This window comes from Xenopus laevis, chromosome 8S (genome assembly GCF_017654675.1).
Source record: "Xenopus laevis strain J_2021 chromosome 8S, Xenopus_laevis_v10.1, whole genome shotgun sequence".
Classification (NCBI taxonomy): Eukaryota; Metazoa; Chordata; class Amphibia; order Anura; family Pipidae; genus Xenopus; species Xenopus laevis.
Genome location: NC_054386.1, coordinates 50,223,152 through 50,238,169, shown reverse-complemented (window position 1 = coordinate 50,238,169; position 15,018 = coordinate 50,223,152).

Here is a 15,018-nt window from a genome sequence, read left to right as displayed (position 1 = left end):
GTTCTTGGATCTTGGGGTCTTTGTAGATAACACGTTGTCTAATTCTGGGCAGTGTCATTCTGTGGCTACTAAAGCAAATAAAGTTCTGTCTTGCATAAAAAAGGGCATTAACTCAAGGGATGAAAACATAATTATGCCTCTTTATAGGTCCCTGGTAAGGCCTCATCTGGAGTATGCAGTGCAATTTCGGACTCCAGTCCTTAAGAAGGATAGAAATGAGCTGGAGAGAGTGCAGAGATGTGGAACTAAATTGGTTAGAGGGATGGAAGACTTAAATTATGAGGGTAGACTGTCATGGTTGGGGTTGTTTTCTCTGGAAAAAAGGCCCTTGCGAGGGGACATGATTACACTTTACAAGTACATTAGAGGACATTATAGACAAATAGCAGGGGACCTATTTACCCATAAAGTGGATTACCGTACCAGAGGCCACCCCTTTAGACTAGAAGAAAAGAACTTTCATTTGAAGCAACGTAGGGTGTTCTTCACAGTCAGGACAGTGAGGTTATGGAATGCACTGCCGGGTGATGTTGTGATGGCTGATTCAGTTAATGCCTTTAAGAATGGCTTGGATGATTTTTTGGACAGACATAATATCAAAGGCTATTGTGATACTAAGCTCTATAGTTAGTATAGGTATGGGTATATAGAATTTAATTAAAAGTACGGAGGGGTGTGTTTATGGATGCTGGATTTTCATTTGGAGGGGTTGAACTTGATGGACTGTCTCTTTTTTCAACCCAATTTAACTATCTAACTAACTAACTATGTAACTATTACCCCCCCCTCCAGAGGGGGCCACTGGACCCCTAGGCTTCTTTGGAAACCTAGCATGAAATTGCCATACCACCTGATCCACCCTAACATCAGAGGCAGGGACCCAAGGCCTTTCCTCAGGACCATAACCTTTCCAATGAACGAGATATTGGAGTTTACCTCTAGTAAGGTGACAGTCCACCAACCTTTGAACCAAATACTCTGGCTGACCTTCCACAGAGATGGGAGGAAGAGGAGAATTCTGATGAACAACTCTAGCAGGCTTCAAAAGACAAACGTGAAAAGAATTAGAGATCTTGAGTGCTGGAGGAAGATTTAACCTGACAGTACTGGAATTAATTACCTCAGACACAGAAAAAGGGCCAATAAATTTGGAACCTAACTTGGTTGAAGGGACTTTCAGAGAAATGTTCTTAGAGGACAACTATACCCTGTCACCAACTTGATAATTAGGTGAAGCTCTTGGACCCTTTGCCAAATTGTAGAAAAATTATTATTTAAGTTGTTAACAGCGGGAACATCAGAAATGTCAGAAAACGAGAAAAACCTAGGATGATGGCCAAATAATGTAAAAAATGGAGATCTTCCTCTGGACGTGGCATCATTATAGGCAAACTCATGGGAGAAAATCTGCCCAGAGTGACTGAATATTGGATATATAGCACCTAAGATATTGCCACAAAGATTGATTTATCCTTTCTGTCTGACCATTTGTCTGTGGATGGTATGCTGAAGAGAAGGACAAATCAGTACCCATAAAGGCACACCAACATTTTGACACAAATTTAACCCCCCTATCCAAAACAATATTCAGTGGGGCCCCATGGAACTTAAAAATCTTACCAATAAAGAGTTTGGCCAAAGTCTTGGCAGAGGGGAGGGTGGGGGGGAAATAAAATTAGACATTTTAGTAAACCTATCCACCACCACCCAGATTACAGTATACCCTCTAGAGCAGTGATCCCCAACCAGTAGCTTGTGAGCAACATGTTGCTCTTCAACCCCTTGGATGTTGCTCTCAGGGTCCACAAAGCAGGTGCTATTTTTAAATTCCAAGCTTGAAACCAAGTTTTAATCACATATAAACTTAGTAAAGTGCCAAGTAGATTCTCCTGTAGGCTGCCAGTCCACATAGGGGCTACCAGATAGCCAATCACAGCCCTTACTTGTCATCCCAAGAGACTTTTTCATGTTTGTGTTGCTCCCCAACTCTTTTTACATTTGAACACGGCTCATAGGTAAAAAAGGTTGGGGACCCCTGCTCTAGAGGGAGGTAACTCCACTATAAAATCCATGGAAACATGTGTCCAAGGCTTTTCAGGAATGGGAAGTGACTGTAGCAGCCCCTGAGGTAAAGATCTGGAAGGTTTTGAACGCTGAGAAACTGAGCATGACTCAATATACTTTCACACATCTTGTCTTAATTTTGGCCACCAGAGTGTATGAGATAGCAGAGCACAACTTTTCATATGGCCTGGATGCCCAGCAACCTTCGAATCATGGGTCTCATGAAAAACTGCTTCACATAAATTTATAGGAACAAATAATTTGCCTACAGGAGCATTAACAGGTAAATCCACCTGGGCGTTAGATAAAGATGTTGAGAGATCTGGGCTCATGGCTGCTACAATAACCTCCTTTGGAACAATAGAAGCAGATTCAAGGTCTTACTTAAGGCTGAAGACAAATCTTCTACAAAGAGCATCTGCCTTCGCATTTTTTTTACCCGGCCTGTAAGTAATGATAAAGTTAAAGGGGGTAAAAAATAAAGCCCACCTGGCTTGTCGGGGATTTGTAATCAAATAAGTCCAAAAACAATTTTGAGTCGCAGAAATGTCAATTGTGTTCACAATCCTTGTCTGGCTCGCACAAGGATTGTGAAAAATTGTAGAGGAGGGGATCTAATAAACAAAACACTGCAAGTTGAAAGTAAATGGATATATACTATGGAAATATTGGTGCCTAAAGGATAGATATGAATTTGAGAGCATTTTTATAGCACAAGGAAATATAATACAGTGGGCAAAAGATCATTTTAGATTTAAAACCTTTGAAATTACTGTTTAAAACATTTGTAAATGTTAAAATGACTTTTTAATGCTATCCTAACACTATTTATCTATTTATATATTTATATGTGATATTAGAAAAAATATATAATATGTCCATAATAATTATGATCAAAACGAGGAGGTATATCGGTATATATATTCTTTTTGTATTTGTGGCGCTATGTAATTTGTGCCATGTGAAAATTCGCAAATGTTGGTTAGGATCAGTAAATATGATTTATGCACACGTTTCCAAGACAACGAGCAGCAAGCTAGGAGGAGTAATCACAGTGGATAGGTTACCATGGTAACGGAAATAACGTGAGATCCAAAAGAGTGACATAAAACAGGAAGATATGCGCAGCAGCTTTGAGCCTCTGAGGAAGTCGCTGACGAAACATGTAAGGCTGGTGACGTCACTGGAGGGCGCCCTGATCGGAGGACACGAGGAAACCGCTGCAGTCTGGTTTTTACACTTCACAGACACCAGATACTGTGCATACTCTGAAAGGGGACGGTTCCTACCGGGGCGGAGCATAGTCATGCTTTTTTATATGAGATGCCATGTGAGTGCATTTTTTTAATAATTGTTTTAGAATTAAAAGGTTTTACACTATTTGCTGCCGCATATCTTTTAACAGCTACATAAGAAGGGTCGTCATAAATTATCAAAACAGCACAAGCCAAATAACATCTGCCAGAAGCCGATATAGCAAGACTGATTAATAAGAATATGCAGACTGAACTGGGCTCTGTGTTGTCATGTAATCTAATGTGGATTTTATAGTTTTTGTATTGTATTGTAAAGGGGGTAAAAAATAAAGCCCACCTGGCTTGTCAGGGATTTGTAATCAAATAAGTCCAAAAACAATTTTGAGTCGCAGAAATGTCAATTGTGTTCACAATCCTTGTCTGGCTCGCACAAGGATTGTGAAAAATTGTAGAGGAGGGGATCTAATAAACAAAACACTGCAAGTTGAAAGTAAATGGATATATACTATGGAAATATTGGTGCCTAAAGGATAGATATGAATTTGAGAGCATTTTTATAGCACAAGGAAATATAATACAGTGGGCAAAAGATCATTTTAGATTTAAAACCTTTGAAATTACTGTTTAAAACATTTGTAAATGTTAAAATGACTTTTTAATGCTATCCTAACACTATTTATCTATTTATATATTTATATGTGATATTAGAAAAAATATATAATATGTCCATAATAATTATGATCAAAACGAGGAGGTATATCGGTATATATATTCTTTTTGTATTTGTGGCGCTATGTAATTTGTGCCATGTGAAAATTCGCAAATGTTGGTTAGGATCAGTAAATATGATTTATGCACACGTTTCCAAGACAACGAGCAGCAAGCTAGGAGGAGTAATCACAGTGGATAGGTTACCATGGTAATGGAAATAACGCGAGATCCAAAAGAGTGACATAAAACAGGAAGATATGCGCAGCAGCTTTGAGCCTCTGAGGAAGTCGCTGACGAAACATGTAAGGCTGGTGACGTCACTGGAGGGCGCCCTGATCGGAGGACACGAGGAAACTGCTGCAGTCTGGTTTTTACACTTCACAGACACCAGATACTGTGCATACTCTGAAAGGGGACGGTTCCTACCGGGGCGGAGCATAGTCATGCTTTTTTATATGAGATGCCATGTGAGTGCATTTTTTTAATAATTGTTTTAGAATTAAAAGGTTTTACACTATTTGCTGCCGCATATCTTTTAACAGCTACATAAGAAGGGTCGTCATAAATTATCAAAACAGCACAAGCAAAATAATATCTGCCAGAAGCCGATATAGCAAGACTGATTAATAAGAATATGCAGACTGAACTGGGCTCTGTGTTGTCATGTAATCTAATGTGGATTTTATAGTTTTTGTATTGTTTAATATAAACTTTCTGCAACTCTGCAGAACCAGTTGCTGCAGCAAAATAATCCTCCAAATAGAATCCCAGTTTATCTGTTTAAATCTGGATCCCTGATCTTTGTCCCTGCTGCTGGCTTTGGAAACATTAAATGAGATGTAAAGGCAAAGATAAAATCCAGTACAAATCTCTACACATTCGCCGACTGCTCTACAGGGAAACAAAGCTGTTGGAGTTCTGAAAGGCTGGGAAGTAAGGTTGGGGCTCCCTCTGCTGTTCATAAAGTATGATTGTTTCCCTGCACAGCAGTTAGGCACCGTCTGACAATTCCTAGCCACAGCAGTAAATGAAGGGAGAATTTCACTACATACAAGTCAGGTTTCTTATAAAAATGGTACACATTTTTGAATTAAAGTATATTGGAGATAGATTTATTTTTCATTAAAGAATTAAAAATGGGATTTTATTTTTTTGCCTTTACATGCCTTGTAAGGCTGCTCTCTGCTCTGTTCTGTGAGTGAGAGAGAAAGGAGAGCTACTAATGGGAAAAGATTGTCAGTTTTGACTGCATGCCCTGTGTTATTTGGCATAAGGAGTTTATTGCTGGACACTCAAGTTTTCCCACAAGGAGGCAAGTTCCCGGGTAGCAAGGATTGGCTACAAGCTACTGCCCTAAAGTGCTTGGGGAGTGAGCTGCACCTGCTTCAATAAGAAAGCACAGGGAATCTACAAAGGACTGTGAGTGAACGTTTTATTTGCTTGTTAGATTTAAATTGCCCAAGTGGGGTTGTGGATCCTTTGGGAAAGGACATTTTTCTTTACCAGAAAAGCTGGAACTATTTTCTTTACTGCCTCCTCAAAGGTTATGAACTTTTGTTTGTATGTAAACTGCTGTGTAGAATAAAAGCACATGCAAAGATCATCTGGAAACCCATTGTACTGTCTCTTATCTGTGAGAAAAGGAGCTGCTGCTACTACCTAAAGAGTGATATCCCCACAAGTAACATAGTAAGTTAGATTGAAAAAAAGACACACTTCCATCAATTTCAACCTTTTAATCTATATGCATTATAACCTAATTGTTGTTTGACACAGAGGAAGACAAAAAAACAATTTGAAGCCTCTCCAATATTCATCAGAGGGGGAAAATTCCTTCCTGACTCCAGGATGCCAATCGCACCAGTCCCTGGATCAACTTGTGCTATGATAACCCTGTATTCCCTCACTTGTTAAAAAGCCATCCAACCCCTTGTTAAAGCTCTCTAATGTATCAGCCTGTACAACTGATTCAAGAAGAGAATTCCACATCTTCACAGCTCTCGCTGTAAAAAAAACCCTTCCAAATATTTAGATAGCACCTCCTTTCTTCTAATCAGAATGGTTGACATCATGTCAACTGAAAAGACCTACTGGTAAGTAAAGCATTAGAGAGATTATTATATGATCCCCTTATACATTTATATATAGTTATATCACCCCTTAAGCACCTCTTCTCCAGCGTCTACAACCCAAACTTAGCCAGTCTTTCCTCATACATTTTACCAGCTTAGTTGCCCTATACTGCACCCTCTCTAATTCAATAATGTCCTATTTGAGCACTGGAGACCAAAACTGTATGGCATATTCTAGATGGTGCCTTACCAGTGCTCTGTACAATGGAAGAATAACCTCAAGCTCAAGACTTTATTTGCCCTTGAAGCTGCTGACTGGCATTGCTTGCTACAGCCAAGTTTATTATCTACAAGGACTCCAAGGTCCTTTTCCATAATGGATATTCATAGTGCAGTCCCATTAAGAGTATAAGCGGCTTGGATATTTTTACATCCCAGGTGCATTACTTTACATTTATCAACATTGAATCTCATTTGCCACTTAGCTGCCCAGACTGCCAGTTTGTCCAGATCCTGTTGCAAGGATGCTACATCCTGGATGGAATTAATTGGGCTGCATAGTTTTGTGTCATCTGCAAACACTGATACATTACTTACAATACCCTCCCCTAAATCAGTAATGAACAAGTTAAAAAAGTGGACCCAATACCGAGCCCTGAGGGACCCCACTTAGAACCTTACTCCAAGCAGAGAATGTACCATTAACAACCACCCTCTGTACCCGATCCTGTAGCCACTTCCCTATCCATGTGCAAATGACTTCATTAAGCCAACAAACCTTAGTTTAGAAAGCAGTCGTTTATGGGGCACTGTATCAAATGCTTTGACAAAATCCAAATAGATCACATCTAATGCTCTCCCACTGTCCAGCACCTTACTTTTCTCATCATAAAAAGCAATCAAAGTTGTCTGACATGACCTATCCTTCATAAAGCCATGCTGATTGCTCCTCATAATGCCATTCACTAGGACAAACTTTTGAATGTGATCCCTTAACAAGAATTCAAATAATTTGCCAACTACAGACGTCAAACTTAGTGTCTTATAATTGCCAGACTGAGATCGTAATCCCTTTTTAAATATTGGAATTACATCAGCTTTCCTCCATAGGTACCATACCAGAAATACTAAGAAATAAAAATGCCTTAGCAGCTACAGTTTCAGTAACGTTGCTGCTTTCTTTTGAGAAATTTACTTTAGTATGTCAGCAACTGTTAAGCTGAATTCAGTGGTGATTCTTGATTAAAGTAAGTTGAAGGGCACATAGTTACCATATTTCTCCCTTCTCTCCTACTATCCAGTAATCAAGAACCATTCCTCCAAGCAGTCCTCCCTTCATATTAGGAGCAACAGCACAACTGTTCATTTATTGACAATTTGCTTACTGACTAAGGGGAATGTCTCAGCTAAATCTGGCAGGTAGTCAGTAGGGTTGCCACCTTTTTTCTAAATAAGCTCCGTTTGGGGGGCAAGGCAGGTGACAATGGGGGGTTTATGTCAGGGGGTGAACTGTTAACATCATGGGCGGGTGACACAATTGTCTGATCACAATGCCATAATTGTCTGGATTTCCTAATTTGGAAATCCAGACAGGTAGGTTTCCCCCGGACATACCTTTTAAAAACCAGGTGAAAACCGGACAGGTGGCAACCCTAATAATCAATTAATTGTATAAATGCAACTATAGAGAAGGAATAATCAGCACACACATTAACTTAGGGATGTCCTAATTGACATTTTCCACAAGGGCATAATTATTGTTCCTCTGGCTCATATAAGGCACTGTGCCCCACTGTCCTGGTTTGTCCTCCTAATTAGGGATGTAGCGAACGTCGGAAAAAAAGTTCGCGAACATATTCGCGAACTTGCGTCAAAAATGCGAACTGTTCGCGAACGTCGCGAACCCCATAGACTTCAATGGGAAGGCGAATTTTAAAAGCTAGAAAAGACATTTCTGGCCAGAAAAATGATTTTAAAGTTGTTTAAAGGGTGCAGCGACCTGGACAGTGCCATGCCAGAGGGGGATCAAGGGCAAAAATGTTTCTAAAAAATCCATTGTTGACACAGCGCTGCGTTTTGTGTTGTAAAGGGCAGAAATCACACTACATTTCTAAACCTGTGTAATAAAATGCTTTAAAACGTCCGGCGTCTACATGCCAATCAAGTCGTGTAAAAGTTACAGCCTGTTCACACGCAAAGACGAAACGCGGTGCTTACTGCAACGCAAAAAGACACAAAGAGCTTTAATGAATGATACCGTCAAGTGAGCAAATAATAGTTTTTAATTACTAGTTGCTTGTCACCTCCAGGATGTTCGTCCTGTTGGTGGCAATATTTCTGTAGTGGTGTGTTTAGCAGTCACCGTGCTTGTGCGCACGTGCACGGTCAGGCAGAGGTAATTCAATGTACAGTGAAGCGAACCAAAAAACACTGATTCTGCAGTGTGGGCCCAGTTTTGGTCTACTTTATTGATCACCTGCGGTGACCATAAAAGATGCGATTTTGCCACTGTTGCAGAACCCTGAAAAATTAGGCATGTGTACTTTCCTGAAAAATTATGTTTTTTTTGTCGCAGCCACTGAACCAGAAGTCCAGAAACAATATGCCATATAAATGCTGAAAATATAAAAATTTTTTTGTGGCAGCCACTGCAGCACAGAGGCCAGAAAAAATATGCCATATAAATGCAAACAATATTAATTTTTTTTTGTCGCAGCCACTGCAGCACAGAGGCCAGAAAAAATATGCCATATAAATGTAAACAATACTTATTTTTTTTTGGTCACAGCCACTGCAGCACAGAGGCCAGGAAAAATATGCCATATAAATGCTAACAATATAAAAAATTTTTGTCGCAGACACTGAAGCACAGAGGCCAGAAAAAATATGCCATATAAATGCTGAAAATATTCAATTTTTTTGGTCGCAGCCACTGAAGCACAGAGGCCAGAAAAAATATGCCATATAAATGCTTAAAATATTCTGTTTTTTTTTGGTCGCAGCCACTGCAGCACAGAGGCCAGAAAAAATATGCCATATAAATGCTGAAAATATTCTGTTTTTTTTAGTCGCAGCCACTGAAGCACAGAGGCCAGAAAAAATATGCCATATAAATGCTGAAAATATTCATTTTTTTGTCACAGCCACTGAAGCACAGAGGCCAGAAAAATATGCCATATAAATGCTGAAAATATTCATTTATTTTTGTCGCAGCCACTGAAGCACAGAGGCCAGAAAAAATATGCCATATAAATGCTGAAAATATTCAATTTTTTTGGTCGCAGCCACTGAAGCACAGAGGCCAGGAAAAATATGCCATATAAATGCTGAAAATATTCTGTTTTTTTTAGTCGCAGCCACTGAAGCACAGAGGCCAGAAAAAATATGCCATATAAATGCTGAAAATATTCAATTTTTTTGGTCGCAGCCACTGAAGCACAGAGGCCAGGAAAAATATGCCATATAAATGCTGAAAATATTCTGTTTTTTTTAGTCGCAGCCACTGAAGCACAGAGGCCAGAAAAAATATGCCATATAAATGCTGAAAATATTCAATTTTTTTGGTCGCAGCCACTGAAGCACAGAGGCCAGGAAAAATATGCCATATAAATGCTGAAAATATTCTGGTTTTTTTGGTCGCAGCCACTGAAGCACAGAGGCCAGAAAAAATATGCCATATAAATGCTGAAAATATTCTGTTTTTTTTGGTCGCAGCCACTGAAGCACAGAGGCCAGAAAAACTCAGGATTTACCTGGATTCAAATTAAACCAGTAGGGTTTGCACCCTAGTTTGTAACGGTGGTGGAGGGAGGAGGACGCTAAAGGACAGCTGTATGTGGAGTCATGAGGCGTGCAGAGAAGGACAGCTGCATGGGGAGTCAGAATCAGAAACTCAGAACAAGTCTTCCGGCGTGCAGTAACCCTCCGAGATCCACCCCTCATTCATTTTAATAAAGGTCAGGTAATCCACACTTTTGTGACCTAGGCGAGTTCTCTTCTCAGTTACAATCCCTCCTGCTGCACTGAAGGTCCTTTCTGAGAGGACACTTGAGGCGGGGCAAGACAAGAGGTTCATGGCAAATTGTGACAGCTCTGGCCACAGATCAAGCCTGCGCACCCAGTAGTCCAGGGGTTCATCGCTCCTCAGAGTGTCGATATCTGCAGTTAATGCCAGGTAGTCCGCTACCTGCCGGTCGAGGCGTTCTTTGAGGGTGGATCCCGAAGGGTTCTGCCGCTGCCTTGGGCTGAAAAACATTTGCATGTCTGACGTTACAGAGTGGCCAAAGTGCTTTGTCCTTGCAGGTGCGCTCGTGGCAGGATTACTGGCACCTCTGCCCCTGGAATGTTGATGAGTTCCTGAAGTGACATCACCCTTAAAAGCATTGTACAACATGTTTTGCAGGCTGGTTTGTAAATGCAGCATCCTTTCAGACTTGTGGTATGTTGGTAACATTTCTGCCACTTTATGCTTGTACCGAGGGTCTAGTAGAGTCGCGTTAATGATAATTAATTTATTTCACACTCATACAGAGAGTTGTGAAATCCGGTATAGGCTTATTCGATAATGTTTGTTAACTTCAAATTTTTCTCACCATTAAGTTAAACTGGCTCAGGTGCCAATTGCCCCGAGCCTCTCGCTTAAGGAAGGGGGGAGAGAGAGAAAAATCGTCCCCAACTGCGATAACCCCAATCTTCAATTTAGTATTTAGCTTACCGGATTTCTGCTGTGACCCGGGTGCAGCCGCCCCAAGTCCGTCGCCAAGAAATAAACGCCAAGTTACGATTATTGATGTATGGCAGCGCACTCCAGACCACATTCAATAGTCACCAACACCGCAGTTGCTTGTTAAAAAGATAAATTTTATTTGAACATTAGGCTAAAAAGCGTCTGAGGTCTGACGCGTTTCGTGTTCACACACTTCCTCAGAGACCTCATGCTCACTACCATGTGCACCCCTTATATTCACAAAGACCCTCCCCTTAGAATTAACATATCAATTAAGAAAACCATTAAGACAATTACTTGTACACGAATGGTTAAAAACAATGTTACAAATGTTCAAATAGAGTCGCAAGTAGAGTCGCGACCCAGTACAGGTCCTTCTCCTTAAGCCTCTTGATACGGGGGTCCTTCAACAGGCATGACAGCATGAAAGACCCCATTCTCACAAGGTTGGATGCAGAGGTATCCATCTCCGCTTCCTCGTTATCAAGGACTGCATCATCCACGGTCTCCTCCCCCCAGCCACGTACAAGACCAGGGGTCCCCAAAAGGTCACCACCAGCCCCCTGGGAAGCCTGCTCCTGTTGGTCCTCCTCCTCCACAAAGCCACCTTCCTCCTCTGACTCCACTTCTGACACCTCTCCCTGCGTTGCAGCAGGTGCCTGGGTTCGTTCTGGTGATTCCGACCAGAAATCGTGCGCTTCCTGCTCCTCGTCACGCTGGTCTACAGCCTCATCTGTCACTCGTCGCACGGCACGCTCCAGGAAGAAAGCAAAGGGTATTAGGTCGCTGATGGTGCCTTCGGTGCGACTGACCATATTTGTAACCTCTTCAAAAGGGCGCATGAGCCTGCAGGCATCGCGCATAAGCACCCAGTAACGGGGGAAAAAAATCCCCAGCTCTGCAGATCCAGTCCTACCACCCAGTTCAAACAGGTATTCGTTGACGGCTCTTTGTTGTTGCAGCAGACGTTCCAACATGAGGAGCGTTGAATTCCAGCGAGTCTGGCTGTCGCAAATCAAACGCCTGACTGGCATGTTGTACCGCTGCTGAATGTCAGCAAGGCGTGCCATGGCTGTATAGGAACGTCTGAAATGGGCCGACACCTTCCTGGACTGCCTGAGAACGTCCTGGAATCCTGGGTACTTTGAGACAAAACGTTGTACTATTAATTCAGAACATGTGCCATGCAGGGCACATGTGTTAAATTGCCCAGTCTCAGTGCTGCCAACAGATTGCTTCCATTGTCACACACCACTTTTCCGATCTTCAGTTGGTGTGGGGTCAGCCACCGATCGGCTGTGACTGCAGAGATGACAGGAGTACAGATCCGGTATGGTTTTGCTTTCCAGGCACGTCATCCCCAAGACAGCATGACAACGGCGTACCTGGCACGTCGAATAGCCTAGGGGAGCTGGGGGTGCACAGGTGTGGAGGAGGAGGAGGACCCAGCAGCAGAGGACGAAGAAGAGGAAGAAGACGAGGTAGAGAGCGAAGGAGGAGTAGAGGTGGTGGCAGAACCGCGTGCAATCCGTGGCGGTGACACCAACTCCACTGTCGTTGTTGAGCCACACATTTCCTGCTTCCCAGCCATGACCAAGTTCACCCAGTGGGCAGTGTAGGTGACATACCTGCCCTGACCATGCTTGGAGGACCATGCGTCAGTAGTCATATGGACCTTTGGCCCAACACTAAGTGACAGAGATGCGGTGACTTGGCTCTGCACATGGTGGTACAGGTGTGGTATTCCCTTTTTTGAAAAAAAATTGCGGCTGGGTACCTTCCACTGCGGTGTCCCAATTGCTACAAATTTGCGGAAGGCCTCAGAGTCCACCAGCTGGTATGGTAAAAGCTGGCGGGCTAAGAGTGCAGACAAGCCAGCTGTCAGACGCCGGGCAAGGGGGTGACTCGCAGACATTGGCTTCTTACGCTCAAACATGGCCCTCACAGAACTTGGCTGGGGGCAGATGACTGGGAATGGAACTGGTGGTCAAGGTGGAAGGCGGAGTGGAGGGTGGTTCAGACGGGTCAAGGACAGCAGAGGTAGAGCAGTAAGATGCTGGACCAGAAGGAGGGTGGCTTTTAGTTTGCCTGTTGCCTTTGAGGTGTTGCTCCCAAAGTGCTTTGTGCTTGCCGTTCATGTGCCTTCGCATAGAAGTTGTACCTATGTGGCTGTTGGGCTTCCCAAGACTCAGTTTCTGACTGCACTCATTGCAAATTACAACGCTTTTGTCAGAGGCACACACATTAAAAATCCCACACTGCTGACCTTTTTTGAGGCTGGCAATCTGGGGGGTAAAAGTCGGCGGCGTTGGCGGCAAGTTGGCCGGCTGACCACAGGTGCCGATACATTTTGTTGCCCTACTGTTCCCTGCGAGCTGTCCTCCCTGCTTCTTCTAAGTCTTATTCTCCTCCTGCCTCTCTGACTCTCCGTCTCTCCATCTGAACTATCCTCCTCTTGCTCTCTTCTACTGGGCACCCACAAAACATCAATCTCCTCATCATCATTCTCCTCAGATGCATCAATTTCTTCTAACAGCTCACAGAAGGAAGCAGCAGCGGGGACCTCCTCGTCATCACTCATTATGTCCATCTCTGTTGTGTTCTCTGCCAGAATTAAATCTGGTGTAACGTCCTCATCTCCTTCATCTTCTTCTGCCAATAATGGTTGCGCATCACTCAGTTCAAGAAACTCATGTGGAAAATAACTCCTCTGACTCCAGTGAAGAAGGGGCGCCGGTGGGTGGAGGAAGTGTTACGTGGGTGCCCATAGCAGTGGAGGATGAGGATGTTGTGGTAAAGTTAGAAACGGTAGAGGATGGGGTGTGCTGTGTAAGCCAGTCAACTAACCTCTTCAGCATTTTGGGAGTTCAGGGTCATTGCCTTTTTAAAACTGGGCAATTTCCTAGGGCCACAGGATAGCATAGCAGCACGGCCCCTAGTGCCTCTGTGTGGCGGCCTGCCTTTGCCTGGCATTATTTTTAAAACAAAAACAACAACAACTCAGGTGGTGTTTCTGGAGACGGTATTATTATTGATATTTAGACAGAATGTGAACAAGCTCACAGAGCTAGATGGGAGTTGTTGAAAATGAAGAAGAAGAAGAACACACTGGGCAAACAAGGCCTACAAGGTCAACGTATACACTACTACAGCAGTGGATACGGAATATATTATTGCTGCCTGAAAAACGTCACTCGGGTGGTGTTTCTAGAGACGGTATTATTATTGATATTTAGACAGAATGTGAACAAGCTCACACAGCTAGATGGGAGTTGTTTGAAAATGAAGAAGAAGAACACACTGGGCAAACAAGGCCTACAAGGTCAACGTATACACTACTACAGCAGTGGATACGGAATATATTATTGCTGCCTGAAAAACGTCACTCGGGTGGTGTTTCTAGAGACGGTATTATTATTGATATTTAGACAAAATGTGAACAAGCTCACAGAGCTAGATGGGAGTTGTTTGAAAATGAAGATGAAGAACACACTGGGCAAACAAGGCCTACAAGGTCAACGTATACACTACTACAGCAGTGGATACGGAATATATTATTGCTGCCTGAAAAACGTCACTCGGGTGGTGTTTCTGGAGACGGTATTATTATTGATATTTAGACAGAATGTGAACAAGCTCACACAGCTAGATGGCAGTGGTTTGAAAATGAAGAACACACTGGGCAAATAATGCCTACAAGGTCAACGTATACACTACAGCAGTGGTGGATACGGAATATATTATTGCTGCTTGAAAAACGTCACTCAGGTGGTGTTTCTGGAGACGGTATTATTATTGATATTTAGACAGAATGTGAACAAGCTCACACAGCTAAGTGGCAGTGGTTTGAAAATGAAGAACACACTGGGCAAATAATGCCTACAAGGTCAACGTATACACTACAGCAGTGGTGGATACGGAATATATTATTGCTGCTTGAAAAACGTCACTCAGGTGGTGTTTCTGGAGACGGTATTATTATTGATATTTAGACAGAATGTGAACAAGCTCACACAGCTAAGTGGCAGTGGTTTGAAAATGAAGAACACACTGGGCAAATAATGCCTACAAGGTCAACGTATACACTACAGCAGTGGTGGATACGGAATATATTATTGCTGCTTGAAAAACGTCACTCAGGTGGTGTTTCTGGAGACGGTATTATTATTGATATTTAGACAGAATGTGA